The sequence below is a fragment of the Phoxinus phoxinus genome (genome assembly GCF_949152265.1).
Source record: "Phoxinus phoxinus genome assembly, chromosome: 11".
Lineage (NCBI taxonomy): Eukaryota > Metazoa > Chordata > Actinopteri > Cypriniformes > Leuciscidae > Phoxinus > Phoxinus phoxinus.
Genome location: NC_136886.1, coordinates 33,057,884 through 33,084,903, shown reverse-complemented (window position 1 = coordinate 33,084,903; position 27,020 = coordinate 33,057,884). Strand labels below are relative to the sequence as shown.

At 38.1% G+C, this 27,020-nt stretch overlaps 1 protein-coding gene across 2 annotated transcripts in view; it reads left to right on the top strand.

The window, feature by feature from the left end:
* ptprfa (protein tyrosine phosphatase receptor type Fa) overlaps positions 1-27,020 on the top strand; it is a 229,810-nt gene that overhangs the window by 31,772 nt on the left and 171,018 nt on the right. The window contains exon 1 of one of the 2 annotated variants that reach the window (XM_079628591.1): positions 8,464-8,656. The exons of the other annotated variant lie outside the window; for it this stretch is intronic. The gene's annotated coding sequence lies outside the window, so the exon portion shown is untranslated. Of the gene's footprint in view, positions 1-8,463; positions 8,657-27,020 lie in introns of those variants that run through there. 2 annotated transcript variants of the gene reach the window in all.

The following is a 27,020-nucleotide window of genomic DNA, read 5'->3' as shown; positions in this document are numbered from 1 at the left end:
CGGGAGGAGCTCAGAGTAGAGCCGCTGCTCCTCCACATCGAGAGGGGTCAGCTGAGGTGGCTCGGGCATCTGTTTCGGATGCCTCCTGGACGCCTTCCTGGGAAGGTGTTCCGGGCACGTCCCACCGGGAGGAGACCCCGGGGAAGACCTAGGACACGCTGGAGAGACTATGTCTCTCGGCTGGCCTGGGAACGCCTCGGTGTCCCCCCGGAAGAGCTAGAAGAAGTGGCTAGGGAAAGGGAAGTCTGGGCATCTCTGCTTAGACTGCTGCCCCCGCGACCCGGCCCCGGATAAGCGGAAGAAGATGGATGGATGGATGGACTACTCATCAGATTCTGCTGTTGTGTATTATCACTGCACCAGGGATTGTGTGAGCAGTATCACACCTGGTTTAGACAAACTACACTATAAGAAAATCTCGACTCACTACATTTTTAGACTTTTTTGCATGTTTTTTTTTTGTTTTGATTTACTTACTCCAAAAAGTTCAGATAAAGTTATTGTGTCACTTCAAATACATTGGACAAATCAATTGGATAAACACAGTAAATTAAGTTTAGTTTACTCAAGTCAAAAAAATTTTTTTTGCAGTGTAGTTTAGTTTTAGTTATAATTTAGTTACACACAGGGCTTGACATTAACACCATGCAGCCAACCATCCAAATGCGGGTGGATTTCAGCAGATTTAACGCAGTCACTCCTACAGTACTATTCACTTTTGCGGGTTTTCAAATGTAGTCTTTTATAAACTTAGTGCAGTGTAGTGTTGTCAAAAATATAGTTTTTTTTTGATACATACTGTATCGATACTGAAATATCTGAACCGCTTCCAATACTCATTTTCCACAGAATAGATACACAATACCATCTGCTCTTTCTCTCTCTCTTTAATCTCTCTGACAGTGAGTTAAAACCCGCCTCCCCTCACTCACTCGTTTAATCTGCTCCGGATGAATATTGTTGCCGTTACAGGGCTTGTATTTCGCCATGTTATTGTGCGTATTGCGCATAATTTTACTAATTTCTGCAGATTTTTTGCTCACACCCAAAGTGCAGCACATAAAGCCGCCTCTCAGTACTAAATTGAGCTCTTTTTTGTTGCTTTTTGTCCTTTTTCAGTCAAATACACAAAATAATGTCAAATGCCGCCGGTCTTGGTGAGTATTCATGTAAATGCAGTCAGTTATGTTTTAAATGAATGTAAACCGTTGAGAAAGAAAGCTCATGTGTAACAGTATAATGGATCCGAGCGTCAGGTCTTAAAGGGACAGCAGCCTAATATGCTGCCAAATTATGAGATACGTTTTTCGCCATGGGATCAATCTCAAAATGGTGGCCAGTGTAATTGCTGAATGGCTAGTAACTTTGGAAAACCACTAGCCACAGTGGCTGATGAGCTAAAAAGTTAATGTCAAGCCCTGGTATCACAAATAGTCTCACATATGTGTTCTCCATGATGAGGCTTGTCTTACGGAGATGCAGACCTGTGCATATATTATTGAAAAAAATCACAGCTTTTTCTTTATTTTATGAACCTGACTTTTTGAGTTGACAGATATCATAGAAATGAATGGTTAATGTTGTAAATGAATCCTTCATGCTGCCAACTTTCCTGCGTCTGCATTAATAAATCAGCTATTGTTTTCATGGCAAACTCAGTATGCACTCCAAACTCCTACATATGCAAGTAGCTCACTGTTGTGCATTATGCCTTTTCGAGCTAACCACATCATCCCTCTGTGGCTGTTTTAACCTTGTTTTGGAGGTTTGTGAAGATTTCTGTGTGTCTTTGAGAACTGTGGCTTGAGGTTGTGGTTGTATGTAAATGATACTTTGGCTTTATATGTAATTATTAGATTATAGTCAGTCTACCTGTTTCCTTTTATGACTTGCCACATTGTATACACGGCCCAACATTAACTTTCTGCCTGGCCCACCAATGAGGAATGAATTAAGGATATTTACCATAAATATGTCTTACCAACCATGAAACTGTATTTGCATTATTTTTATGAAAAGTATATTTTTGTCCCTATGGTTATTAAATTATAGCTGTCTTTGCATATAGGTGACAGATGACATCGGATATTGCTTCAATCGCTGCTTCATATGATATCTGCCAGATTAGAGACATATGTAAATGTGTACATTTTCAATTATACAAATATGCAAATAATATTTCACATAGTCAGTGTGTCAGATTATGTGATTTTAACTCCTAAATTCTTGTCATGTTGTGGACAACTTCAAGAAACATTTCAGACTATAGATTGTTTGCCATCTTTAACAACATTCGTGTTGTCATCGAGAAGGTGGAACTAGTGCCTGACTTCCGGAAACAAGAGCGTAAGCAAACAATGGCTACCGAAGCGCCATGTTAGCGTAATGCTAATTCCAGTACTCACCGGGTTGCACATCCCTTCATGGTAGTCCCTCGAAGAAACATCCTAAAGGCAGGAGTATTGTTGCCAAATCTCCACAAACCTCCATTGCATAATGCCACCCAGAAGCACCAATACCATCATCCCTCTTTCGTTGTGTTTACATGTTTGAACACTGTGTACAGAATAGCTTTTGTGCTCCTATTGGCCTATTGGACCAAAAAAAATTAAATAAATAAACATGCTAGTCTTTCTGTCAGGATGCCGTGTCACAGATGTGGTTTACAAATCCTTACGAAGCACCACGACACCCTACGTTAATGGATCGTGCCAAAATCAGGTTGATTTTGTGTAGTCTGTTAAAAGTTAAAAGTTGCTTGAAAATTTGCAAGTCATGACAGATGTTTTCCTTGGGGTGTGAAATATGAGTGTGGAATATAAACAGCAATCAAACATGATTCTATGTCTGCATTCTGCGTTCAAATGTGATGACATTCAAAAATCCTTGGATAGGTTATAGGAGACGGCCCTTGCTCTCATACTGGTTACCATAATACTTCCACTAAGATGCGCACTTTCATAAATGAAGAAAGCATTGCTATTTTGTCAAGCACAGATGCCAGAGGTGATCAGGCTTAGATCGCTCATCCTAAGACGAGTGTCATGTGACTGAACAAGTGTGACAGAGCACAGACAGCACACCGGATGACCAGCAGCTCTGTAATTACCCCAGTGTGTGCTGGATGAGAGAGAGTATGTAATTAGGCCCAGGGAAATCTTAATGCATTGTGTGTCTGCTAATGGCACTTCCTCTCTGTGCTCTGCATGGGCATAAATCAAGCGAATCTGTTGCTCTGACACAGTGGGGTGTGCCGTCCTTCACATTGATTAACATTATGAATTCATGCCACTGTGTCTGTCTGCTCCAGCCTCTGGCCCTGGGGAGCAGAGCGGTATATCAGAACAGATGTGAACTCACCCCACTGTCACCCTATATCTTGCAGAGACAAGATCCCTTTTGTTTATGTCACTGAGGGCCTGTGCTTTTACATTCTGTATGTTAAACTGAAATTTCTGCGGTGAAATGGCACCGTCTGGGTCTCTGCGTTCAACATTCCCTGTGCTTTCATTTTCCAGAAATCCTAGGGCAAATAAATGAGTTTTCTGACAATCATATTTTTGCATGCTAACCTCCCAGAGCATTACAGTGAATGTGTCATTTTGAGCACATCTATACTTGTTATATAATCATTAGGGGTGTAACGATACACGTATTCGTATTGAACCGTTCGGTACGAGGCTTTCGGTTCGGTTTTCGGTACGCATTTTCAAACCGAACGGATCGTTGGACCATTTTTCCTGCCGACCAAAATTTCGTTATTTCAAATGTAGGCGCGTTTATCAGTTTGGTCAAGCGACACTGTTACTACACAGCGAGATCCAGTAAAGAAAGCATTTGAATTCGCCACTGAAGTAATAACATCGCTGCGAGATCTAGTGAGAAACATTCACATTTCTCCATTATTAACGGACCAAACACCGCTGAAGTGGAAACCAGGAAGAAACATTGTGCCATGAATGAACTATTCAGTGTCTACAGATCAGCAACATTCACCATGGATTTACTACAGTAACACTATTAACTGTAACCATGGAAGTGTGGCAGGAATATATGCTATAATGCTTTCAAGTAACATTACGTCGGTTTTATTTTGACATTATGAATACAATTGCTGCCCTCAAATGTTAATCTGAACTAAAATAAACCTTTGTTTATAACTACTACAATATTACATTTCATTTTGTCCAAGGAGCTGTTTTGTTTTGCTCCTAAGAAAAGTCAAGAATAGCTACATCATTGCTCAAAGTAAAAAAAATATCATACTTTATGATGTTAGTTTTAATAAAAAGGACATTTCTCTGGCATTTCTTTCTTTTTGCTGTATCGAAAACGTACCGAACCGTGACACAAGTGTATCGTATCGAACCGAACCGTTAATTTTGTGAACCGTTACACCCCTATATAAACAATAATGTTTTCTGATACTGATACTATTGTAATACTGTGTTAGGTTGAAAAAGATTTTAAAAAATTGGGCTACACACTGAAAAAACAATAACATTTGCTAAAATTGTCTTTTGCACGTTTTTGCACTTAGATTTTCACACTTGAATCCAAGTTCCTAAATTTGTGTCAGGGTTGCATTCACTGATCGTTACGCCCTAGAATAACAGAGGAAAAGTTATGCAATATCTCAAGTGTCGTTAAACACAATTGTCTCGCAGCCCCAGAGGACCGGTTGGCAGGATTTGTTGATGCATTTGTCACTTTGATACGACTGCCAATTTAGACAACCAGATTACTCCATGGTTTGGGTCATTCTCATGAACGCAATCCTTCTCAGTGTGAGGATTACAGAGAAGACACTCGTGGATCAAGAGAAACAGCATTAATTTTCTAATTCGAAAAAGAGTCTGTCAGAATTTAGCAAGCATGAAAACTGGTGGATTATAGCCAGAGACTTTGCTCCACTGCAGAAGTGCCGTCACAGGACTTGCATGTGTGAGATTTCCTGGCTTGTTCATCTGGTGTGATTCATTGCCACATTATTCCAAGCAAGACTTGCTCACATGCACATTACATGACATGAGACCCACATTACCAATTAGTAAGCTAATTAACCCACAGTAAAGTAGCTTTATGTAAGTCTGATGTGCTGGAAGGAAATTCTTATATCACCATTTTCCAGTCGATGCCAACCATGCTTGAATGAAAAGAGGCAGCTCAGTTGCCTCATTTTTTCCTAAGGTTGTGCATTGAATCACATTTTGCTAACAGCAGGTGCTATTGTCCTCTCAGATGACGTTCCTTTAGATTGAAAGCTTGAAGGAAGAAAAAGAGAATGAAGAGAAGATGAGAGCAGTGTCACAAACATCTTCCTTGGACTCATGTGGACATGTGTGAGGTTTGAAGTGAAACTCGAGCCTGTGAATTTGTAGAATTACATGACATAGTGACAGTACTATTCAAAAACCAAGAGTCGTGGCTTCAGTTTCGGTTTGTGCATTATGTTACTTGTGCCTATTCTCGTCGTTTGTGTGAGTGTGTGAGTGTGTGTGTGTTTGTGATTCAATGCACTGCCCTGAAACTGTAGAGTGTCTCATTTCATAGATTGAGTTTTTTTTTTTCTCAAGTTGTAGTCTACAGCAGTCTAAGTGATGTTACACAAATGACACTCACAAGCACACACACACACACACACACACACACACACACACACACACAAGTTTTTTGTTGTTGTTGTTGCCACACCTGCTGGGTAATATGAGAAAATAAATATTGACATGTTTTAATATATGTTATTTCCTTCTTAAATTAAATAGTAATATTTTAAAAATAGATACATGCATAATATAAATGTCACTTTTTAACATTTCTAAATTTACATTTCTGTTGTTGGCAGCAAATAGTCCAGACAAGTTTTAACACACACAGCATCATATACAGTATTTCAGTGAAATTCAACCTCATGCAAAAAAGTAAATGCTTAAATAAACATGTGAAAATATCACAATGGCTTATTTTGTTTCCCACCATTCTTCAGACAGTCGCTGAAGTTTTCTAAAAATCACTCGCGTTACTTTGGTGTGATCAGTTATGGCAAAGGTCAGACTATCAATCTTGCATTGCTTTATTTTATATATATATATACACCACGCACTTCCTAAAAAGTTACCGGCCGACTCAACGAAGCCAGATTTTACTTGGCGAGTGTTCATTTTGGACTACACACAGATTTAGCCACATGCTCATTGCTCACTGTACTGCTGAACGCTGTGAACGGTGGGTGGCAGCTGGTGAAAACGGATTAACGCTTTATCTTTATTTAGTAACATTTCATTCAGATATTATACGTCCCTTTATTTGGAAAAATTGATCCCAGAAGCTTGCTTAAATGAAAACTGAATGCATGCAGAGACCAGAAATCTGTGCTTTTGAGGGTGATGCAGTCTTGTTTTTTCTGTAGGTTATTTTTTTTCCCCTGGCATTAGCTTTCCTGCTTTGAAGAGCCCTTCCATCAACCTGAAGTTTAATGAAAAATGATAGATCTATAATTTAATTCTGCCTCATTTTTCTTAGTCAAAACACATTAATTAATAGTCCAAGCACTGAATACCCAGCAGTCCTGTTCAGGAGTAATTGGTTTCTCTTGGGAAACATGTATGTTTGAGAGATGGTTCAGGGGCTTGTGCGTTAGAGCTGTGAGATGCAGACTTAATATGCTGCCATTGTACATTATTTAGACATTTAAGTGCTCTAGTGGTGACCTTTTGAAGTGAATGAACACAACTATTCTTTTGAGGGCAGTTGTGTGAAAAAAAAATCCTCTTTAATACTTGATAGGCTACTATTTCATTGGGGCACACACATACATTTGCATACTGATATGCTAACTTGCTCCAACTATTCTTTAATTGCATTAATACCAAACAAAACATTTCTTAGTGTTCATTATGTGCGTTGAAGCAGAAAATGTGTTTGGTTTTTAAATGCAAGTTTTCACTAATTGCTTAGCCTATGTGAGGACTTATTTTTCACAAAATAAAATAAAATGGTATTGTATTGTTTAAAGGGGTGGTATAATTCCCCTTTCACAAGATGTAAAATAAGTCTTTGATGTCCCCAGAGTGTGTATGTGAAGTTTTAGCTCAAAATACCCCACAGATATTTTTATATAGCATGTTAAAGTTGTCACTTTTTGAGGGTGAGCAAAAACGCCTCGTTTTGTGTCTGTTCCTTTAAATGCAAATGAGCTGCTCCCCCCCCCCCCAAAGCACAAGGGGCGGAGCTTCAACAGATTGTGTCCTTTTACCTCACCCACACACACACTGAAAATTTCAAAAACTTTTAATCTTTTATGTTCAAACCGGAGTCAGACAATGATGGAGAGACTCAGGAAGAAGTGACAACATGTATAAGCAACAGGACATTTCTGAATGGTTAGTAACTGTGGAGTTAACTATCTTCTAGTCATTGATTAGCATATTCTGTCTTGACAATCTGTAAATCATGTTCAGGGGGCGGGGTTTATGTAAATGTTAGGGTTGGTGATGTCACTAACCTGGGAGGAATGTCGTGTAGTTCCTACCAGCCGTTTGTTGTAGTCCTTTTCTTTAAAAGCAAATATCTTCCTTTGTCTTTGAACTTTGAACGTTGTAACTTTGGGGATGTTGTTTATGCTCAAACAGAAACATTACACACTAACTAAAGTTAGAAAAGTGAAATCATAATCATCCACCCCTTTTAAATTTTTCTTCTTTGTGAAGATTATATATAACATAATTTGGTAATTGTGACAAGATCTGTTTCTGTAGGGAAAAAAAAGCTAGTGTACTCAATTGAAAGCTGTGGAGTTGTCACATTTTTAAATAATGACTAGCATCTATTTGCCACCACACAAAAGCATTTTCCAGCTGTTTAGCTGATATATTAAATCAGAATAAAAGGAAATGTATTCCTTTACACACATTAGTGGCAAATTTACCTGCTGGGGATTTAAATTTCATCTGTGCTTGTTAATCATGAATCTTATTTGTGTCAATGCTAAAGTTTGGATGTTTCAGTATATATTTCTAAGTCTAAGCCACACATTGGGTTACATTTTACATCCGTTTGTTGTTTTTTATTAGCGTTATCTTCACGACAGCTCGCAGGGCAGACGAACAACTCTGGCTGTGTTCAGAATCAGTCAGCATGTTCTACTTAAAGAGTTCTTTATCTCAACAACAGTTTTTCTGCCAGCCAGTCTGTCTGTCTACCCACTTTATAAAAAAAACAAGCCAACCCGTTTCAGTGTCCCCACTTCCCTCAGTTACCTGTTGGTCTGCTGCCAGTTAAGAGCAGGAGGGGCCGCCTCATTTACCTGAGCAAAATCAAACAATAGAGCTCTTCTCTGATTGGCCCGGAGGGGGAAAGACCCTCCCACAGCCCTTGTTGTAATTCAACACCTGACGGATTTTGCTTGTGCCTGAATTAGTCTTGTTCACACAGTCTCAGAAAGCGTGCGTCTGTCCCCAGAGACACTCGTGCTTCTGTCCCAGCTAAGAGCTCACACAGAGTAACGCCGCCTGCGCAGTGCCTGATATATGGATTAGACACTTGCTGTACACTTGCAGTTGCCCTCCTCTTCAGGACTGGGGTTTGGATCCTCTAGTTTTGCAGGGATTTCCTAAACTCATAATCTGATTTCCCTTGGATGCTTTTCTTCGCATGGGTGAGTGGTGCACATGCATTGGATTTCTGTTGATAATAATAGTGGTAGTGTGCATGACCTGCTTGGCTCAACCTTTATGTTTAATAATAATATTCCATCATTTGCACTTAAATGAGGGTCTTATTAGTGGTGCAGTCTCTCTCATCTCCTCTGTGCACCTTCCTTTGCTGTTGTACACAAACACACTGAGGGGCTTAGGAGAAACCATTAGCAGAATCACAGCTGTCCTGTGGCGACTGATTTTCTCAGTCTTACATGTAAATCTCTGTTCTTTCTACTTGAGCATAATATCCACCTCAGACGCTACTTTTTCTGAGGGTGTTATGTAAGATTTTTTTAATTAGTCTGGTTGAATGTATAATTTAGATTGAATTATGGGGATATTGAAAAACTACACCCTGTGTTTCCTGGAAATGTTTTACAGAGAGTTTGTGAACTGGTGCAGTTTGTAATGTGCAAGAATTATGGACTTGTTAACTTCAGTGGGGTCCAAAAGTCCCACTAGTGAAAGTGCTTTTATGTTGCAGTATATTTATCTAATTTGATAAGGTAGATATTGACAAAACCTGATGATCATCTCCAGTGTGATTTGAAAAAGTGGCAAAGGGCATTTTGAAATCTGACAACTTCACTTGATCAATTACATAGTGACTTACAGTATGGATTAATTTACTGTAAGTCATATGTGTGTGTGTGTGTGTGTGTGCTTGTTTATGTGATTTATGAGGACACAAATTTGTATAATGACGTGTATTACACTGGTATTACAACTTAAACGTGATTTATGAGAACATTTCATGAGTCTTCGTAATTCAAATAGCTTAAAAAACTTAAAAAACAATGTTTTATTAAAAATTTACAAATGAAGAATGTTTTCTGTGATGGTATAAGGGATAGGGGCAGTTTAAGGGGACAATATACAGTTTGTACTGTATAAAAACCATTACGCCTATGGAGAATCCTCATAATGTAGTTGCACCAACATTATGTGTGTGTGTGTACGTGCGTGCGTGCGTGTGTGTGCGTGTGTATGTATAAGTTCATTATTCACAGGGTGGTTAAAGTTTTTCTTAAAAGCAGGGGTCTCAAAATCAAATTGCCACTTGCCATATGATGTTCTTCATCAGCGACCAGTTGAACAGTTACAACAAATACAAACATTAATTTTGATTATGTAGTTATAGAGGCATTTTGTAGAGACCGCTTTGTTGACTATAATAGAAGAGTACACATTTAACCGTACCACACTTGTCCAGTAAACAAAAGCTGTGTTTATACAGTGCACTTATATAGTCCATATGTATAAATGTGGCATTCACTATAGTAAATAATGAACGAATGAGCAATCTGGCACACAGGAGCGGTGCCAACGAATACACGTAACCAACTCTTTTTTTTTGTTTTTTTGACAGAAGCGAACCCGCAGGCTTGTTTGTTGTTGTCACCTAGGCTACAATTGCACATTTTAATTTGTGTGAGGCCTGTAATTAGTCATGTGAATAAATATATATTAGACCACATTATAACAATCCAAGAAAACTACAGGATAACAGGTGAAATCAAAATGCATAAAGTGAAATATGATTTGTGGGCCGAATAAACTACTAACATATGAAACAATCTCACGGGCCAGTAGTTTGAGATCCCTTCTTTAAAGTGAATTTTACTTATATATGTAATGAAACAGGGCCGTATAGATTGAGCTGGGGAACTTTTCCTCTGCCATGATTGAATGGTGTTATCAAACGTGTCTTTTTGGAGAGAAGTCAGCGGGAACTAGGCTGTCTGTCTCACTTTATTCAGCGGGGAAGGCAGTCGTGTCCCCGGGGAGTGATTCTATTTCACACAGAGAGGCTTACGTCTTTCAAGCATACCATTGTCTCGTCTAATCCCACAGTCCTGCCCTGCTGCAATGCCATCCATTCAGTCGCCGCCAGCATATCGGCCTCTCTCTCACTTGCTTCCTCACTTTCTCAGTGGCTTGCGTGTTGATACATGGACCACCAACACGCTGCTCTCGTTCATAACAACTGAGAAGGAGACATTGAAGAGAGGTGGGACAACACACATCAGTATGGAGAGGCATTTTGTGGCTTTGTTTAGTCCCCAGATGGAACAATAAAAGCGATAGATAGGGATCTTGACCTCGCTGGCCTTTTGAACACAATCCGTGACCTCTCTCATCCCTCCAGAGGTTCGTCCGGCCAAGTTAAGCGGTGTGTTTTACGATTCATTCAAGTGTTTGTGTGTGTATATGGGGACGTTCATCATGTCACATGTCAGTCGGGCGGCACAGGAGTTTGAATTGGGGGTTTGTCGCTAATGCAGTGTTGTTTGCTGTGTGGATCTTTGTTGTTTGACTTGAGGATTAAATGATTGTTGTGGTGTGCTCTGGTCATTGGGTTGCTGTGGCTGTGTGGTTCAAGTACTTGGTGCTTGTTGGTTTCAAACCCCAAATGAGAAAAGATGGAACCATTTCTATTCACTCTTACATTGAAACTTTTTCTTCTGTGGAGCACAAATGAAGATATTTTTGAAAATGTTCTGGGGTGATTTGTGAAAATAAAATCAGGCCTATGGGTAAAATAAGATATTTTGTAGAATGTGGCTAACCAGAAAGTTGATGGGCCCCATTGACTTCCATAGTATGAAAAAAAAAAAATACTATGGAAGACAATGGTGAACATCAACTGTTTGGTTACCAACATTAAAAAAAAAAAAAAATTGGGCTCCAACTAATGATTGTTAGGATAATCAATTAGTTGACTCATTATTTATTTGATTAATCGGATAAAAGTTACATTTTATTTTTTATTTTTTATTGACAAAACACACGATTCCACATCCTGCCCAATGCATATTGAAAACATATATAGTGAATATATGCTATACATTATATGAGTTATAAAGCAAAAGGACAGTTTAAATCTCTACATTAAAAATGAAGAAAAACAAAAACTCATTGTTAAAAGATTAGAGGGATGTTCTGCAGGAACAAACACATTCAGTCTTACTGTCATTTCTTTATCCTGTAAATGTAAGGAACATCTTACATTTATATTTAATTACATGCTGCCCCTTCACAGTTACTACTCTCATAAAATACTTGAATTACATGTAGACTTTTAAACCTAAATTTAACATCCAACAACAGATATTTCAGCAAAAAATAAAAATTTTGCGCTGGATATTAATTGTCTCCCTCTGGCGCTTGTTCAGTTAAATTTGATGTTTAACACAGACAGTCAGGACAAGCCTTCATGCAAAATGGAAATACTCGCATGAATTTGTAACATTTACAGATAAGGATATAACCGTAAAAATAAAAGTTTTAAAGAAGAAATGAATGCATTCAGATTGGGAACAACATGAGGATGAGTAAATTAGTTATCCTACTTTAATTCTCCTAGTTTCTACTTAAAATCTTGAAAAGGTTTTTGTCAGCTACCATTTTAAACACTGTTGCTTTTTAAGGACTTAAATTCCCATGTTTTTTTAGCAAATCATCTACATTCAGGTGATTCAAAGAACCCCTGATGCTTCAACTGTCCTGTTTCGGTCTATATTTATGTCCATTACGGTGATCCGAAGAACCTATAAACATTAACAATGTTTAACAAACCAAATAGCAACTCAACCCTATAAAAGAAAGGAACGTTTTTTTATTTGACCTCAGATTGCACCAATGGGATTCTCCCTGTAGTAAGTGGTTTTGTATTAAAAAAAATCTAAATAAAGAATAGTGTATTGTTTCATGAAAACCTCCCCTACATGTCATTGGAGGATGGACACATAACAGATACTGAGTCCAGGGGGTTTCCTCTGAACGTTTCATCTCACTTGGATGTGAATGAAACCACTGTGAGCAGTGGCGACAGTAATTTGTTTGGCTTATAAAGACTGCATTTGCTGTTTATTGCTCTCTTTGATGGAGAATTCAAAGTCCCTCCATCATGAACCTCTGAAGAGGAGTTCAAAATAAGCCCATTTTAATTAGCATTTGAATTTGTGATTTCCAGTGCCATCCACTGAACCTGCCTCTCTGTCTGTTATTTCTGTTATCGCAGCCGCAGTGTGCCGAGCTAAAGACGGCAAGCGTTTACCAGCATTATTCTGGGCTGCTATTTTCAGTTAGTTGCTTTAAAAGTGTTGATACAATCTTGAAAATCAACCATCTGTCCTTCCTTTGAAAACTTCAAAAGCAGATGTGTGAATCTGCAAACTTTGATCTTCTTTGACCTGAGAACTTTGATTGGTGAGCAGCTCTGTACTTTTCCCTCTTATGAAATATGATACATCTGTAATTACAGAGCACCACTGTAGCGTTATTTCTCAAACATTCAGATCAACCCCAGCATTCAACTTTTCAATTAATTCATCTTCAACTGCTTAGTGTACAGACTCCATTCAGACTTTGTAGGTAATTCAATCTATTTTTTGTTTTTGTACATTTTATGCCGTCCTGGATGGCACTAACATTTTTATATTAACAACATGAATATTGTATTTAAGGTTAAATGCATATGAATGTTTGAGGGACAGTGTATATTTTAGGTCTTGCCTGGTCATCAAGTTTTTCCACCCTTTTTAATAATCTTTTTCCCTTTCACATATTTCATTTAAAATAGTCCTGCAGTGTGACGTGCATTAAACGTACAAAAATCATGTAAGCCCCAATTAGCATGACATCCTAATTATAAATTAATTAAAATGGCTTTAGATTAAGTATATCATGTCGGCTTTCTGAAAGTCTTTCATGCCAACTACCTACTCAGATTTAAGATTTACTGTATGTAAATCTATCATTATTTGCATTGACGATAAATGCTCAGCATTCAAAATATTTGCATACTGTATGACTAATAAATTGTGATTGGTCTTATAATGTAGCTTTCTTGCTTCAACCATTTATAGTCTAGTTTACATTGCAAAGATGGTGTTGCGTTTTGTATTCTCTGGAGTATCACGACAACAGCAATGCTGCTCTGATGTGGCATTCAATTCCCACAGAACCAAAGACTATAAACTAAACTTACCTAAAACTTTAACACTAGTCTTTGGGAGTCTTGTGAGTGCTGCCATTTCCCTGTGGAGATGCAAATGTAGTTGCAATATAAAGAAACACAAATACTTGTTGCCAACGTTTCTAAATGTTGTGCATTTTTATGTTTTTTTAAACTTCCATTGTATACCGTGTCACAGACGTCTGCGCCAGAGAACCAGAGGGACTCTTGACTCCTGCTGTGTGTGTGTGTGTGTGTGTGTGTGTGTGTGCATCCTCTGCTGCTCTGACACAAGTCTGCACTCGTCCTTGAGTATCTTCGGAAAGGATTCTGACAGTAGCGTTGCTTAGAGACCGTCTCTGTGTGTTCTCCGTTCACTATAAAGCCCAAAACTCAAGGATTAGAGGACAAGAAAGGTGTATGAATGCCGTTTGTAGATAATGGGAAACCCAGTCTGTAACTCTTTAAAATGTTGTACAATGAAACGTACAGCATAATGGATTAGGATGCTTTTGGTTTTACAACAGGTGTCCCACTGCTCTGAAAGCTCTTTTCTCCACATGGAAGGTGTCATTCATATCCATGTCACGGCCTCTTTGTGTTACATGACCTTTTTTGACACACCCTGGGAGCATGCAAAATTATCACTGGATTTATTGCATTTGCGCAAGATTTGAAGTCCTCAGCTGTTGTCACAGAAAGAGATACAGCTTGTTTTCCACCTCTAGGTTTGTTTGCATGAACGACTGTCTGGAAATACAGAGCAGCGAGTTATTTATTAGGCGGTCATGTTCTACATTTACAGGCTTGTCTGTACCCGTCAAAAGCACTTGAGGAAATAATACGATTCTTATCCATATTCATTCTCTGACTCATCCTCCACTGGCTGACCACCGGCACATCCAAATCAGTTTTCAGATAAGTCCTTTTTCTTTCCATCATTAGATATCTTCCTAGCCGCTGGTGGACCCCTGCTTTCCTTTCACGTACACACAGCGGTGGATTCAGATTAAACAATGGGCCACACGCTGGGACTATCACCCCACTGCTTTCCTCATCAACACACGCTGAAGAACGGCATCTGTGACGGCTTCCCTCCTACTTTTAATGAACACACAACTGTGTGGAAAAAATGTGAAACAGTTTCACACTGTGAAATTTCACTTATTTATCAATGCATTTAAAGTTCTTATATAATGTTTCACACAGTTTGAGGTGCATAATTAGATATTCTGTGTTGGAGAATGGCACTGCAAAAAAAAAAAAAAAATCTAAACAGCATTAAAACAAGATTTACATGATAAGCAAAACTTCATAATATATTCAACCTTGTCCTCACTTGTTTCTCTCATGATTCCCTGTGTTTGGTGTTCTTGGACTTTTATTTTGATATTCTTTTGTCTTGCTGTGCCTTTTATTCAGTTTCTGTGGTTTAGTTCGTTTACCTTAGTTTCTATAGTTATCCTTGTTAGTCACCATGGCAACTAATCACCTTCACCTGTTCCTTGCTAGTCTACCCAGTGCATTTATACCCCTTTATATCATTCAGTCCTTGTTTGTCGGTCATTGAATTTAAACCTCAATGTTTGTTTCTTGTTTCTCTGTTTGGATTATCATGTTCGTCATGTTTGAATTATCTTTGATTAAATAGTTTTATGCAGTTTTGCTTCTCATGTAAACTTATCTTGTTCTAAAGATGTTGAGGTTCTTTTTTTACTGCAATATGCTTATTAAGAATATAATTGACAGTCTGAAGATCATATCGAAAATGAAAAAAGTGTGGCATTAAAGTAGCGGTTACAAGGAAGTAAAACGGTCCTTGATTTCCTTGTTATTGACTGATAAATGTCTTAACATTTTCAAATATACAACATTTTTTCACATTTTTCTATTGTAGCTAAAATGCCACATTTATCCCTGTGTTCAAATGATAAAATAGGGCATCAAACTTCAAGTAAATCAAGTAAAATATTCATAAATGATTTGCGAGCCGTGTTTAGTTTCCACCTGAACCCTTTAATTAGATCTGCTGATACAGTGACAGATAACAAAGCCTTTATTCATGTCATAATCCTCTTTCCTTGTTTATGAAATGGAGAAGTGAGAGAAACTCAAACAGACGCGTATCACTGGAAAATAATGAACGTTTGTCCCTGTAAAAGGTTGAATTATTCAAATCATAACCATACACAACCCCGTCTGTTTTGACTCAATCAGGCTGATTCATCTCAGGTGTCAAATTAGTTCTGAAGGATTTAATATTTTCTCCATAATTAATTCAATTTACAGGCACTGTGATTTTAGTTCAGTTTTTTTCAGTGTTATTGATCAGGGGGTTGATGTCGGAACCAGATCCGTAATCGAATGAATGATAGAGTTAGTGATCGATACTGTCAGACCGAAACCACACTCTCGTGTTTGAAGGGCAGATCCTGTCGAGACACAGCTGAGGGCTTCTCCTGGAAAGTAGATCAGTGTTCATCTGTCTGCTGGCATTGATTATCTGCTCATATGACTGTTACCTGTTTTTCAAATACTGTATAAGATACAAGGCTGTCTTGATAGAGGTAGAACACAGAGAGAACGCAAATGTGTTTATGCAATTAGATGTTTCCTTAACACTAGAACTCCCAAGACGGTCATTTTGACCGTTTTTTAATTTTACAGTGTAATAACTTTGTTAAAATAAAATCAATTTGGCTGTAGGACTCTGACTTTTCCTAACTATGTGTATATTTTATTCTGACACTGTTATTTTATTAAAATCACAAAACACAAAACAGTTCTGACTATTTCTACCTAGAATGGCCATAGCGGTAATTTTGACCGCACGCATTATTGATACATAAATCCGCTACATTTCCCACCTATTGGTACCCGTTTGCGCCGTTCAGATGAGCCCACTTGGAGGAAGACGTGTTAACCTTTTGTTTGTTAATATTTTTTGTTCACTGAAAATCGTTCTAAAGCAGTTCGTTTACTTGTTTAGCTGTTCATGTTTTTTCTTAGCCTGTTTTTGTGTGTAAGTACTGGATTGTGCTGCATACGTGTCCATGAACGTTTTTAATGTATTAAAATGTTTATTATGTTTTTGTTATTGTATATATTGTATCATAAGATTTGTTTTTATAAGAAAATATTTATCAATTAGGCTGGAAAATACATTTTCACATTTGAATTTAAATTTTGTGTCCTTGTCTTTATTATTTGCTTACCTATCGTAACATTGTAGATCCATTTATTTTTTGTTTTTGTATTGATTATTGAACTTATTTACAAACAGGGCTGTAGGCTAACGGTATGAAGCTTTGACGTTTCCTAACATTTTTGCATGTCTTTTCATTCCGGTAGTTCTAGTGATAAAGGGATAACTCACCTAAAAATTACGTTTCTGTCATCACCCTCAAGTTGTTCCAAACCTGTATGAGTTTCTTTCTTTAAAGATTTTACATGTACTACACCTGAAGGGGGTCTTTTTTACAATTGTACTAAAAGTCCCTTTTCTTGCTAAAAAAAAAAGTATATGAGTCACAGGGTAGACGGCATGTAGTAGATTGTGTGCAACAGGTTTTCCAGCAGGTTTGATACTGTAGGCTTTATAGGGATAAGCCTCTGGCTTCTCAGATGTTTCTCTTGTGAAATAAATCTGAATCTCACATGACTCTCTCCTAGAGATTCAGTGTCTCTAACTTATGAACTCAATATGAACTCATCAATTTCTCATCATATTATCCCGAAGTCAAATGATCTGAGCTGCTATCCACATTCAAGTTGTAGCTCAATACACATACTGTATGAATATTGACTCATGTGACTTTTTATTTTAATTTTGGGAGAAACAGATCAAGGTAATGCTTAAAGGAAACATAGCTTAGAAAGTCTCTTGAGCTATAAAATGGTAACCTCTGAGAAATTCTGCTTTTTATTTGCTAAAGAAACATACTTTACACATACAGTACTGTTTTGATCAATTAGTTTTGCGTTTTTCTTTTTTCCCACATCACATGCTTCTCTCTGTATGGGCTCAGCACTCACATTTTTCTCCACATCCATGATGCTGCTGTTTTCGGCCGCAGACTCGCGTCGTTCATCTTCTGAATGACCCAACCTTGCTCAGTTCCATCTCTTTTTCTCCCTACAATACACTAACTCAGGGATTAGAGCTGCATTCCCACGTTGAAAGGCTCATCAGAGCGGCGCTGTGTTGCTCTTCAGCATGTTATCGACCTGCTCCTCCTTCTCCTCCTCTCTGGGATAATCCGCTCGCTGAATGGACCAGCCGGAGCGGCCAGAGACAACCAACCGGCTGGGAGGAGCCGTTGTCTTATAACCGAGTCCTTTAACAGATTTGCAGTCAACATTTGTTGCCCCTGCTAAAAAAAAAAATGCATGAACACATAGCTGGTCGCCGAATGCCTGTTTTCTAGTTCCTTAACTAGCTTTACCAGTAAGACTCAACCAGCTTCACTACAAAGATCAAGCTCAGCTTCAAATAAATATGTATTGTCCCTTCAGAAAGGGTATTGTTTGGCTTATTGAGGAGAGTTATTAAGTTGTAACTTTTCTGGCCATATTTTGAATTATTCTGGAATATCATGCAAACTAGCAAGGTAAGCAACTACATAGACGTCTTCAAAATCAATCAACTATAGCATAGCAATCACATTAGGGATGGGAAGTTCGGATCATTTTACTGGCTCCCTTGTTCGATCTCGTTCATCAAATTGAACAAATCTTTTTTCGATTCATTTCGTTCATTTAAGGGGCTTTAAATGTTATACTTTTAACCGGCAAATTCACCGAACACATCCACCTACGCAATCTTGATCATATTCTGAATTAAGAAATCATTATAATGCAGTCAAAAATAATTTACAGGGAACATAAATAATTACTTTTACCTTCTGAGTCCTTCGTTCATTTGTCATGTGACAGACACAATGAACAATCGTTCATTAATGACTTATCATCACTAAAAAACATAGCAAACACTCACCAAACTGTAGTATTGTTTTTTTATTTAAAAAATGTGTCGTTTGATATTTAAAACTTCTTTAAATGTAGGCAATATTTTAATTTACTTTGACTAAAATGGCAACCTATTTTTAGTCAACAAAAATATTATTTTAGTTGACAAGAACAAATAAGTGCAGAATTAAATCAGTTAGGCATGTTTAGATCATTGTTATGGAAAAGCATATTTACAATGTGACTTAGGCATTCGGACTAGCAAATTAGTTCAAGTTCACCTGTTCATTTGCATCATTTTTTTGCAGATAGAAGTGATATTATGTTATATACGCATATGTATAGGATGTATTTGGGTGAGTGATTTAGCCTGATAGCAAAGTGCTTCAGTTCATTTGCGTAAACCCCCACATTAGCATTATTCAACATTATTCAGCAATGTTCAACATTATTCAGCATTATTCAACATTATTCAGCATGATTGGACAATTAGAGACGCTCTTATTCTTTCTAGATTTTTCTTCTTTAGTCTATCAAAATCACTGTTAGTGCATCCTTGCTGTGTTATTTTTTCTTTTATAGTTTCGTGAATGGTGTTAATTAAAATAATTTCATTATTGATGCACATTTTCTTGCACAACTCGTCATCATTGATATCACAGAAATCCTTTGTTCATTAACATTGTCGTCAGTAATTTGTCTTTGATAGTTTGCTCAGAGGGTTTTGCACAGGCAAGCACAAAATGTAGTTTTATTCATGACCTTGCTTGTATGACATTGTTCTTCTAACTTCTCTCTATTCCAAGAAACACGCAATAAGTTCTGACTGCCAAGGCAGAAGAACATGTTATCTTTCAATCGGATTACTAATGAACCATTTTTCAGAATTAAATATTTCCCCCTTCGCTCTCTCTTTCTCTCCTCTGCTCATATGATAAGGCGCCCTCTCATTTAGTACAGTGATAACTCACTGAGGCATGTTAACCGCATCCCTGAGCGCTTCTTTAATTGACTAACTTTTTAGTATCTCTCTCTCGTTCTCAAGTTATTTAACATTCATTTCACTCTCAGAAAAGGGAGAGCTGCCAGTATATCTCACAGAGACAGACCCTCAACATCAAATCACACACACACACACACACACACACACACACACACACACACACACACACACACACACACACACACACACACACACACACACACACACACGCACAGCTTGGTAACAAAACTCCCTCTAGTGCAGACACAATGTGCATCAACAGCATTTCGCCTCTGTCAGTCTTGAATTATGTATTTTGTTTGATTTTCCCACAGCGACTACTGCACACATGCATGAGTGTGTGTGTGTGTGAGAGAGAGAGAGAGTGATGCTATAGATCTTGATTACAGTGACACTCTCATCAGAACACACATGCTCACATTAACGCTCTTGTCAATAGTGAGATGTTAATGTGAGCAATGTGAGCGAGAGAGCCGTCCTAGTAATTAATTCCAATTCAAGGCCTAAGTGCTTTGAGGAGAGATAACTGTGCGCCGCCATGATGCAGAGCGCTGAGATCGCTGCCGCTCCCCTTCTGCATATTGCACTGCTTAAAGAAGTGAAGACGACAAGGAAAGATACAGAGGAAAAAGCTCTTTTACAAAACCAAGTGAGCTGCTCTGCTTTCTTCTCTCTGCACAGATGCTTTCTAAGGGGACGTTCACTACGACAGTGATTTGTAGCAAATCGCAAGTCATTCCTTTTCAGTGAGAATCTTTGATTTACAGTGATGCAACAAAACTGAGCATGGACTACCAACAGCGAAGAGACGGAGATTTTTTTTTTTAAATTAATATATTTTAGTTATGCTACCATTCAAATGTTTGGGGTTGACACGATTTTGGAATGTTTTTTAAATAAATCTCTTATGGCGACCATGGCTGTATTTATTTAATCAAAAATACAGTAAAAACAGTAATTTTATGAAATATTATTACAATTTAAAGTATTTTCAAATGTAATTTATTCCTGTAATGATTAGCTGAATTTTCAGCATCATTACTTCAGTGTCACATGATCCTTCAGAAATCATTATAATATGAAGATTTGATGCTCAAGAAACATTTCTGATTATTATCAATGTTGAAAACACAGTTGTGCTGATTCATATTTTTGGGGAAACCGTGATGCAAAATCTCTTTTGAACAATTGAATGCATCCTTGCAGAATATTTTTTTAATTATTTAAAATAAATAAACTATACAAATATTACTAATGCCAAACTTTTCAACGGTAGTGTACTAACAATATTTATATTAATATATTTCAATATTAAAATAACTTTTTCATTAAATGTTTTCTTTACTTTTTTTTTCTTTAGATTCAATTTTTTGTACTTTTTTTTGAGAGAAATTGCAGCCTGGCAAGTTTACAGTAATATGTAATTCCATGGATTGATAAATATGATGCAAAAGATTAGTCATTGGTTTGCTTGTGTTTTTACCTGTGCTTTTAAGACTATAATAAGCTATTTCTGTCACATCTATGTTCGTCAGATAGAGAACATAGAACATTTCTGTATTGTTGAACCCTGATGATAAAATATAAGTACGGCCTATATGAATTTGCATTTTTACTTGTGAGAAATGCATTCTTGGATGGCATTTTCTGTAAAATATGCATGCAATGTTGCTTTGGAATTTCACTTTGCTGCCTGTCGTTTGGAACAGCTTGGGCCTTTGATGACTTTCAAGGTTTTAATAGTTTTGAAAAAAAGAGAAAATATTTCTCCCCCCTGCTGTCTTCTCTATTAAAGCTGAGAGCGCTCTCCTGGGTGCCCATCTCTCTGAGGAGGAACCTGCTATGGCCACTGACCACATTGTTATAATAGACAGATTTATGTGCTCGAGGGACTCGTAAAGCTGCTCCCCTTTTCCTCCCACGAGTCACATCGCATCCAGCAGAACTGCTTTACTATTATAACCCAGCTGGCAGATAGAAACACTTTAGCTCTCTCTTTCTCTCTGTAAACGCACTCGTGCATAAGAGGAAATACAGGTGCATTTTAACTGAGCGTGAGACAACATCATGGACAACCCGTCAGCCATCACCTTTTACTCCTGTTATACTACACTTGCAGCTCTAATGGTGATAGATGTAGCACACTTGTGTTCTCATGCATTTTAACGAGAAGCAGGTGGTGTGTTTATTCCCCTGGAAGTGTGTCGTGAGCGTGCATTTGACTGATATCCTGTACATCTAATGAATCAGATATGAGCATGAAAGTGAACTGGACAGGTCACGACAACAAACCCTCCCTGGACACACAGTAAAACATTCAGGGTCAGACAGGTGAGCAAATAGCCGGCTCTCTGTGAGGTCAGATACCTGGAGAGGTTAATTACTGTTGTGTCCCGAGGCCGAACATTAACCCAAGTCACCCACGGGCCACGCAATTTACACTAGCGCTAACACGAACGGCTAAATCCTCTGAGGTCACGCGATCACTCACTCAAAAGGTCATAACGGGTGTCAATGTCACAGCTTCTCAAGCGCAAAGTGCCTATTCCCAAATGTTAGTGTCAGGGTATTGATTGGTGGCAGACGGTATTATTTAATTGGTCGAGGAAACTCTCTCTGGCCCTCTGCATTTAATCACATGCGGTGCATTTATGAGACGCTTCTGAAACCCCAATTAATCAAAACACAACAATCAATGAGCAGCAGTGTGTGTGAATCTTAAACCAGCGACTTGAGGAGCAACTCCCACAATTGCTGCGTGAGAGAAAACCATGTGTTTTTAAAGATTGAATGTGTTTTCATAATTTTAGGTAGAGATTGTTAGCACTCGCTCATTGCATTTGGTTTGGTGAACGTGATTTCACCAAGTACAACATGATGCTGGATCAATATCTTTTTTGATCCTGGAACTACATTCCAATCAACCAATCAAATTTGAGTGTTCAGGGTTTATGTCAAGTTTAGGCTTAAACCAGGGTTTAGGTGCTTCTACATCTGTGTTATTCACGTATCATGAGTTTAGGGATGAGTTATAGGATTAGGATTAGGACAACATTTTCAGACAGGAATGTTGTTCTATGATCAACAAAACATTTTCACCCAGGAACATCTTACTTGTCCATTGGTTTTCCAATAAAACATGGCCCTGTTTACACCTGGTATTAAGATGCGTTTTGGTCAATCGGATCACAAGTAGACGAGGGAGACACATTCCCGTTTACACCTGATGTTTTAATCCGTCTCTATTGTTCACTTTCAAACACGTCTGTCCTGATTTCTTCGAGGGGAAGGTCTATGGGTCTATGCTATGCTATGCTAGTTTACATATGAACGCCAAAGATGACGACGGAAAAACGTGAGTGTTAGAAATCAGGAATGGTGAGAGAACATTGTGCTTGGTACGTTTTTCATCTTCAAAACAAACTTGGATCTTCAGCCGACAAAGTTTAAATCTGTCTAGCGCTCTTCCCATAATGTTCACGCATTAGGTCAGTAGACGGAGAGTAGACGGTCTTTTGTGGCTGCTTGAACACATTCGACCACATGAGCGTTTACACTACGAAAGCAATCCGGTCGAATGCGTTTTTGACTCCCTCTGGAAGTGACTTAAAGTGGACAAGCTCGAACCGTTTAGACTTTGGCATGCAACTCGTCCTGCAGTGTTATCAGATTTCCACTTATTGGATGGTAAAACAGGTGAAAAATTGCTAAAGATACACAGGAAGGAAAACCCTGAGTCACTGTAGATCACAGATACTTGAGGGATCAGGATTAACTAATCACAGTTGTCAGTTGTATGTACTTTTAGTAAACGCCTCTCTATGAATACAAAACATTAAACATTTTCTTCTGAAAATGTCATTTTTATGTCATATGAATGGTATTGATTTTTCAATACTGAGAAAGTCGTACTGTTTGGAATGACATGAGGTAGAGTAAATGATGACAGAATTTACACTTTTAAGGTGAAAAATGAACCCTTTTCCAGTTTTATAAAGACTGCATACTCTTTCCTGTTTTTCTGTTGGTCTGTTCCAGTGTAAACATGAACCACAGCTGATTATATAAAGTCATATTTGTCTTGTGTTGGTCTTATGATCCGTTAAGTAGCAAACATCAGCAGTGCTGGAATAAGACTCGTGGGATGAGTTAGTATAAATCTGGATAGTTGATCGTAATTTATGTAATTGCCAGAATCGCAGGTTCAGTTGCGAAGAGCCTGGCGGCGGAACGTGCAGTTCATCACTTACTGGCGTCTGGGGCGCTTTTGACCGGGCGCACTGAAGCGCTGGGTCACACATGGCTAATCATTAACTCATTATTGTGTATCAGGCTGTACATCAGCTTTAACTCCAGTGCATTTAGAGCTCTGACATTTTTATGGAGGCTTCAGAATTCGTCTGTACAGAGCAATAAAACACTCTCCGACTCAGGAATCCTGGAATGCTGTGGGAATGTGACGGCATGAATAGAGACTGTGGTCTTTCTGGCTCGTGTTCAGTGATTCAGACTTCCCTGAAATGCCCTCTCACGCCAATCGCTCGAGATGTTCTGCTCTACTGGGTCATCTGTTCTTCTTTGTAGGCTTCGATAGCTATGCTACATCCTTCACTAACCTTTGATTGATTTCTGATTAATTTTTAAACCCTGCTCATGTTCTAGAACCTTGGCACATAAATCATTTCATGATCCACTTTGTAAGACATCATATTGTATACGTGTTCAATTGACTTTAAGACAAGGAGTCAGCTTCTCAGAAGTGTAAAGAGCAGAAATCCTTGCTCATAAACCTTTTAAACAAAAACTGACCTGGCATGCCAAGCACTGTCAACAGACCCAGGACCCTTTTCACCTCATTTTGTGGTGTCCTGACTTGCCCCTTATACTAACTAGACCATTAGTGGAGAGCATGTACAATGGCTTTAGAAAATATTTGCACTCCTAAGCCACACTTAAAAGTTCACATGAAATCAGGATGAGGTCTTTTTACTATCTTAATCTATGTTCCTGTTCTTATTGGGAGGAATTTACTGTTGCACGCTATTTGTAATCATTCATAAAAATGCAATAACTCACCTCAGAAACTATTTTACATTTTGCCTGATATAACCTTGAGAGTTTTTTTCCCCAACTCATCCAGTATAGAAACAACTTTTAAATATCCAGTCAATTCCTGATGGATATAATCAATTATTATCCTACTTTTCTGTCTCTCATTGAATATCTTGAGTTCCTTGCATGTAATTATAGAATTAAGTGAATTGCCAGGGAATGTTGCATGTTAACCATGAAATGTATAAATTCCATTTCATAAATAACTAAACATTAACCAAAGTATGCTTTTTTTTTGATAATATGGAAAACACTTTTAAAGCCCCAAAAAGACAGTTACTGTATGCTTGTTAGTTTTTAAATGATAAAACAACAAATTTAGTGTCACATTGCAGATTTTGTTAAGTAATGCAATGCCATTTACATTTATGCATTTGGCAAATAAGGTATACATTTAATCAGTTCGTGCATTCCCTGAGAATCAAACCCCATGACCTTGGCGTTGCAAGCATCATGCTCTTCATGCATTGCAAGTGTAATGTAATTGTCTGAACTCAGTGCTATAAAAGATCAGCAATAAACCTGCAATGCATTCATCCTGCTCTGCTCATGCAATATAACAGTTGCCCCAGTTGCAGATGACTTACACCTCGATCACAGAGCACAGGAGGATTTCTCCTCTCAAATCCCTCTGTGTGGTCTGCATCTCACGCTGCTGCTGCATTTATCACACGCTCCTACTTTCTCTTTATCTGGCGTTTTCACCCTGTCATTAAATGCAGCACAGTTCCATCTCTTTTCCTTCCCTTATTAGTGTAATCACACCATTAACTTCGCTGTTGATACTTTGCACTGGGGGCCAAAGTTATTTCGTAAATCTTTTATGACCGCGCCACAGGATGTTGCAACAGTGTGTCCTGAGGGGCTCATCTCTTCTCTCTTGTTAGATATTCTCTCTCTCTCTCTCTCTCTCTCTCTCTCTCTCTCTCTCTCTCTCTCTCTCTCTCTCTCTCTCTCTCTCTCTCTCTCTCTCTCTCTCTCTCTCTCTCTCTCTCTCTCTCTCTCTCTCTCTCTCTCTCTCTCTCTCTCTCTCTCTCTCTCTCTCTCTCTCTCTCTCCACTAAAAATTAGTTGCTGGGGTGATAAAAGTAAGTTTTTCCCAGATACCCCTCTGGCCACATAATCCCGTAAGTGCCATACACCACAGTGCTTCCGTCCAAAAAAGATTAAAACAAACTTTATCATCCAGCACGCTAGGCTCTGTATGCAGAAAGAGAAGTTACAGTATTTCACAATTGCTAAAACACATTTCTTGAAACCTTCACCCATATTCTCAAAACTTTAAACACAAAACCCAGTATTTAAACTACATTCACAAAACCCCCGACTCTTCTGGCAAAATCAAACACTTGCCTCAAAACCATTTGATCTGTGCTCAAAATCAAACAATGCTTTCAAAACATAAACACAGCCAGTCAATATATAAACACTCATCAGCATTCATTAGACACTACATCAAAAAATTGACAACACAGCGTCCAGGGCATGTAGTTACAGATAATTTTTTTTTTATTGCATATAGAAAATAATTTTGCCATAAATAAAAGTAAATAATTCACAACTCAGTACAGCAAATATATTGCATACTGTAAGTACTGCAAGTAATACAGTATTGAATTTCTGTATTTTTCATCAAAGACAACTCTAAATGAAAAGCGTATTACACAAAATATTTTGCAATTGCAAAATCAAAGTCAATGAGAGACTCATTCTGCCTCAGCATCCCGTCTTCGTGTTGGGTCCGGCCAGAGGACTTCGTCCACATCACATGCAATGTTGTCCCTTCCTAGGCAATGTGGGAAGAACCCTCTCGTGTGCCGGATCCCAATTTACCCTTGTATATGGGTTACGGTCATAGACCTTCCATCTCCACGCAGAGTAAAACTTTTCGGGTTGTACTCTTTGTCCTGCTTCCCTCATTGTCATTCCATGAACAAGAACGTGGTCTATCACAGTTGCCCGAATTTGATCTGAAATTACTATTCTTGGTCTTGCTCTTCGTTGTCCTTGTACTCTTCCTCCTCGTCCACCACCTCTTACTCGAACTCTTCCTCCTCTTCCTCCTCTGCCTCTCACATTGTTTCCATCCATTGTGGTATCAACACTCAATATATATATATATATATATATATATATATATATATATATATATATATATATATATATATATATATATATATATATATATATATATATATATATTATATTCTAGACAACTGATTTGATCACATCATTAGAAACAAGTGTGAACAATTTTGAGTTGTTGTGTGTAAACGATG